This window comes from Limulus polyphemus, unplaced genomic scaffold (assembly GCF_000517525.1).
Source record: "Limulus polyphemus unplaced genomic scaffold, Limulus_polyphemus-2.1.2 Scaffold12527, whole genome shotgun sequence".
NCBI classification, from domain to species: Eukaryota; Metazoa; Arthropoda; class Merostomata; order Xiphosura; family Limulidae; genus Limulus; species Limulus polyphemus.
Genome location: NW_013678137.1, coordinates 3571 through 8467, shown reverse-complemented (window position 1 = coordinate 8467; position 4897 = coordinate 3571). Strand labels below are relative to the sequence as shown.

Below are 4897 nucleotides of genomic sequence, written 5' to 3'. Positions count from 1 at the left end.
TTAAAGTTTTTCTTCATTATCCATTCAAGCCGTCTCCAAGCATTATTAGTTTATGGACTCGTTTTCCTGACCTGCAGTTGTATCCTTAGTGTTGAGAAATATTTATAGAGTTTGACAAGAAGGCACTAGAAGTCGATTACGAGAAGGCATTGCTGAAGTCAGCTGCTAATCAGGGCCCGAAATCTACCATGTCTCAGCGAATGAGGATAGACCAAGGTTCGAAGTAGCAGGCAGCCTCCGAGGACCACACTGCCCAAAACTGGCAGATCTTGTCAGGAATTACTGGATTGTGATTTCAAGAAAACCCGACAAGAATTACAAGAGATGAAACAAGCACTGTATTGTACTAAGCAATGTAGATGTTGGTGGGATTGACAAGTTAAGCACGATGCTGTCTGAGCAAAGTGTTCTATTTCTTGAGCATGCGATGCTTCAAGTACCTGCAAGTATTATACAGCTCCCAAATCTCAACATTTTTGCTCGGGAAAAGGGCTGGATCAAAATGTAAACATTTCAACATTCACTAGAAGCTGACAGGATTCCTCCGCATTAATGTTAGGGTCACAGAAACTGTAATGTGACGAGTACAGTCACATGAACTGTGATGTGACGAGTCCTGTTACTCCCAAGAGATGCTTATGCACCTGATATATATTTATACAGATGTTTATATATATTTGGAGCAAGTGGTCGGCCAGACTGTTAGTTTTAGCTACATAATATCCTACTATGTCCTATCCACAGCGGTAATCGAACCCTGGACTTCAGCGATGTTATCCCATAAACTTGCAGTTCCCCCACCGGGAGACGTAGGCAAGATAATAAGTGTATATACATAAAACAAACATTACAATAAAACAAAAATTATATAACTGTCTTCCGCTATCAGCCCTAGTTGTCAACACTAAGTCATAACGGATAATGTCTGTAGTCATAGCACATTGGGGATATTCCATTTATCAGACAAAATCTAGACGCTGATTTCACATTAATTAGTAGCTATTGAAAATCAGTTAAGGATTAGGAGTCGAGTGCTTGAACCCACAAAATCTCAATTCTTTCACTGTCTGTAGTCAGTTATACTTAATATATAACCTTAAAGTAGAAATAAAAAATCACCCTAAAAATTGTACAAGGTAAAACTCCCACCCTTTTAGTCACAAAATGTTAAACAGAACTAAAAAACCTACCTTAATAGTTCTTAAAGTACCACCCTCCACCCTTTTATTTACAAAATGTTAAACAGAACTAAAAACCTACCTTAATAGTTCTTAAACTACCACCCTCCACCCTTTTATTTACAAACTGTTAAACAGAACTAAAAAACTTACCTTAATAGTTCTTAAACTCCCACCCTCCACCCTTTTATTTACAAAATGTTAAACAGAACTAAAAAACCTACCTTAATAGTTCTTAAACTACCACCCTCCACCCTTTTATTTACAAAATGTTAAACAGAACTAAAAAACCTACCTTAATAGTTCTTAAACTACCACCCTCCACCCTTTTATTTACAAAATGTTAAACAGAACTAAAAAACCTACCTTAATAGTTCTTAAACTACCACCCTCCATCCTTTCTCTTGAAAATTTGTTCAAAGATAACCCGTGCGAACTGAGACAAGCCCAACTACCTAAAGTTAGTCTTTCCGACCCGCTATACTGAACACAAATCTAGAAACTATTTTTCAAGTTAGTTACTTATATCCATGAATAACTAGCGACCTCTAAATTCACCACAAGGTAGTTTCTATAATCGAAAATTTACTTTTAAAAATAATTTCATAATTATTATACAAATTATACAACATTTATTACATGCCAGTCTTTACAACCATTAACTTTGGATTGATTTATGGATAATTGAACCTCATTCATAAAAGAATTACTAGTGTTACAAACTGTTAAAAAAAAGTATTCTTAATTAATAGATAATAATACCTTTTAACAATATAGACCGAACAATACTATTAGGGGGTAGGTAGATCAAGGATGGGAAAATCAAATTCCTTTTAATTGTTAAAAATAGTCAACTGTACTCTGTCTTCTACAAAATTAATGTCTATGTAATGTGCAAACATAGGGTGGTCTATGCCTACTGTCAGAATATTTTTGCCTTTTTAATTCTATTTTAAGGTTGTATATAAATATTAAGGGTAACTGTCTTCCCACAACTGGCTGCAAACAGTGAAAAGCAGTAGGAGTTGAGACGTTGTGGGTTCAAGCACTCGACTCCTAACCCTAAACTGTTTTCCCTCAGTTGTTGGCTAGTTTGACATCGACGTCTGGATCTTGTCTGATAGATGGAATAGCCCCAACGTGTTTGGGTGCTATGGCAACAGAAATTATCCACTATGACTTAATGATGATAATAATGAGCGGTGATGGAAAAATTATTTTAATTTTCGAGTCCCCTTGTAATGTTTTTGATACAAATATAAATAATGATAATTCACGCTTTCTTTTCCGACATGTTTTCGTTATTACCCCCCCCCCCTTCAATTGACCTTTTTGTTTGAGGGGTAACGACGAGAGCCGTCCATAATACTAAAGTGAAAGCAACTATTACACGCCACCTACGGTCAATTCTTTAACTACTCTATACCATCGAACGATAGGATTGACCATCACATAATAACACCTCCACGACCGAAAGGACGAGCATATTTGGTGACAAGATTCGAACTCGTGTTCCTCAAAGTGCGAGTCGAGTGCCCTAACCACCAGATCAATCAGTGGTTCAACAGCAAGAAATAAACTCCAGTTAAAATGTTATATTTTTGAAAGTTAATCAATAACTCTACCCTTAAATCTGCCATGGATTATTTCATGGAATAACTCCAGAGATCCAATAATCCATAGACGTACGATAAAGTAGAATATGTGTACCTTTAAACTACTTTTAAAATTCTTTAGTCTTCAGTTGTCTTTAAACAAATTGATATAAAAAATCATAAATATATTTAATTCAAACTAAGATGGATTTACACATACATCGAAAAATCAAGTTTCTTTATTATTCAGTTTTGGTTTCGGTTCTGAATGGTTTGAAAAGGGTTCCAGAAATGTAAAAAATACGTTGTATAATTACAGATATACGTAGGAAAAGTTTGTTTGTTTTTTTAAGTTAAACACAAAGCTACACAATGGGCTATCTGTGTTCTGCCCACCACGGGTATCGAAACCCGGCTTCTAGCGTTGTAAGTACGAAGACATATCGCTGTGCTACTGGGGGGGGGGGACGTAGTAAAAATCTAGATTTGTATCTTTAAAAGATCCAACAACACTGAAAATTCAAGGGATGTTATTAGATATATTCAATTAAAATAAATATATATATCCGAAAATAGTTTATATTCAATCCAATAAGAGGAAATAAAAATAATTATTAGCGTTGCTTCTGTAATAGTTTATATGCGATCCGATAAGAGGAAATAAAAAATAATTATTAGCGTTGCTTCTGTAATAGTTTATATTCGATCCAATAAGAGGTAATAAAAAATAATTATTAGCGTTGCTTCTGTATAGTTTATATTCGATCCAATGAGAGGTAATAAAAAATAATTATTAGCGTTGCTTCTGTAATAGTTTATATTCGATCCAATAAGATGTAATAAAAAAATAATTATTAGCGTTGCTTCTGTAATAGTTTATATTCGATCCGATAAGAGGTAATTAAATAATTATTAGTATTGCTTCTGTAATACTTAAACAAGTGTGATCAATTCTTTAAATAAACAAACACCAAAATGATTCCTACAAAAAACTCAAGAGATTTTGGCTCAATCAATTTAAAACTGAGATCGACTTTCTACTCCATTATAACTACTAGAACCTCCTTCAAACTATCATATTTAGTTGTTATTTTAATGTGTAATTATTTATACATCTATTAATTTAGTAATAGTAATCTATTCAATAATGTTTTAATTTTACAGTCATTCCATTTCAACTGTTATATTGATTCATAGATTTGAAGTTAGTGATGAGATAATGAAAACACTCGATACCAGTAGACTAACACTCAATAAAGCCAGTCGTTAAAAATACTAAACATTTATTTTTTATTACAAGTTACAGCTTTTATAATAAGGAAAAATATTTCTAAAACAGGTACGATGTTTCGATCACTCTTAAATACACAGTGATCGCACCAGTGATCGAACCGTTGTACCTGTTTAAAAAAAAAAAATATTCCTTACTCTAAAAGCTGTAACTTGTAATAAAATAATATTTATAATCAGTAAGTAAACTCGAAACAAAAATGGTCCTACACATAAACAGTCCCTCAAATACCCAAGTTTCACAGTAAAACTTTTTAAAAATAATTATTAAACATGTTTGTTTATTTAAACGTAAAACTACACAATACGCTAGCTGTGCTCTGTCACCACGGGGAATCGAACCCTGGATGTTAGCGTTGTAAGTCCTGGTACCCCTCCCCCCCTGCGACGTTGATAAGAACCATGACTAAAGTTATTCGTATGACCCGGTACGTAGCCAGCTAACAAGGACACGTGTTAGAAACCCCCTTGGACTTCACTTTTTATTAAAACAGTTACAATGAACTTTCCATAGTTTGGCTGTTGACTGTATGTTGCAATGATTGTATTATATTGTTAGAAGTCAAAGTTTGACATCTTGAACTTGTGAGCAGGATTATTTAATCGCATTCTCCAAATATATAGCTTTATAACGATTCTTGGTCTTGTCGTTTCATCCTCGTGTCCACAGAAATCTAAAAAAATGTAAAAATGTAAGGTTGAGATGTACTCACTCATCTCAAATAACTGAACTGTACAATCTAAAAAAATGTAAAAATGTAAGGTTGAGATATACTCACTCATCTCAAATAACTGAACTGTACAATCTAAAAAAATGTAAAAATGTAAGGTTGG

At 33.7% G+C, this 4897-nt stretch overlaps 1 long non-coding RNA gene across 2 annotated transcripts; it reads right to left on the bottom strand.

The window, feature by feature from the left end:
- Positions 1-4531: 4531 nt before the first annotated feature.
- LOC111083976 lies at positions 4532-4862 on the bottom strand. Of its 2 annotated transcripts, none has more exons than XR_002609337.1 (2): positions 4843-4862; positions 4532-4737 (listed from the first exon to the last, which is right to left on the bottom strand). It is a non-coding gene; the product is annotated as an uncharacterized LOC111083976 (long non-coding RNA). The 2 variants fall into 2 exon arrangements; XR_002609336.1 differs by lacking the exon at positions 4843-4862 and adding an exon at positions 4777-4803.
- Positions 4863-4897: the final 35 nt, after the last annotated feature.